The 851-nt window shown below is 54.5% G+C and overlaps 1 non-coding gene across 1 annotated transcript in view; it reads left to right on the top strand.

Moving 5' to 3' along the window:
* The first annotated feature begins 241 nt into the window (after positions 1 to 241).
* Positions 242 to 851, top strand: part of LOC126878022 (small subunit ribosomal RNA) — a 1,909-nt gene continuing 1,299 nt past the window's right edge. The window contains exon 1 of the ribosomal RNA XR_007695534.1: positions 242 to 851. This exon is cut by the window's right edge and continues 1,299 nt beyond it. This is a non-coding gene — a ribosomal RNA (small subunit ribosomal RNA).

Here is an 851-nt window from a genome sequence, read left to right on the forward strand (position 1 = left end):
GGTGGTCGCACCGAAAGCGTCTACTCGCCTAACTCCGGGCGATTGCGCCTCTCTCGAACCCGACCAAGTACTTGGGACGGCGCTGCGCGCCGCCGGGACCTGAGAGGGTTTCGAGGTGTATTGTGCAGGGGAGCTCAGCCTCCTCCTGTTTGCAGAATGATTGAGCGGACGCTTGCGTGTTCGCGCGGGCCCCCGGGACACACTCCCGGGCGGCCGGCTGCTCAGCTCTAGTTGACGCAGCTCCCTGGTTGATCCTGCCAGTAGTCATATGCTTGTCTCAAAGATTAAGCCATGCATGTCTCAGTACAAGCCGCATTAAGGTGAAACCGCGAATGGCTCATTAAATCAGTTATGGTTCCTTAGATCGTACCCACGTTACTTGGATAACTGTGGTAATTCTAGAGCTAATACATGCAAACAGAGTCCCGACCAGAGATGGAAGGGACGCTTTTATTAGATCAAAACCAATCGGTCGGCTCGTCCGGTCCGTTTGCCTTGGTGACTCTGAATAACTTTGGGCTGATCGCACGGTCCTCGTACCGGCGACGCATCTTTCAAATGTCTGCCTTATCAACTGTCGATGGTAGGTTCTGCGCCTACCATGGTTGTAACGGGTAACGGGGAATCAGGGTTCGATTCCGGAGAGGGAGCCTGAGAAACGGCTACCACATCCAAGGAAGGCAGCAGGCGCGCAAATTACCCACTCCCGGCACGGGGAGGTAGTGACGAAAAATAACGATACGGGACTCATCCGAGGCCCCGTAATCGGAATGAGTACACTTTAAATCCTTTAACGAGTATCTATTGGAGGGCAAGTCTGGTGCCAGCAGCCGCGGTAATTCCAGCTCCAA

This window comes from Bombus huntii, unplaced genomic scaffold, assembly GCF_024542735.1.
Source record: "Bombus huntii isolate Logan2020A unplaced genomic scaffold, iyBomHunt1.1 ctg00000332.1, whole genome shotgun sequence".
Lineage (NCBI taxonomy): Eukaryota > Metazoa > Arthropoda > Insecta > Hymenoptera > Apidae > Bombus > Bombus huntii.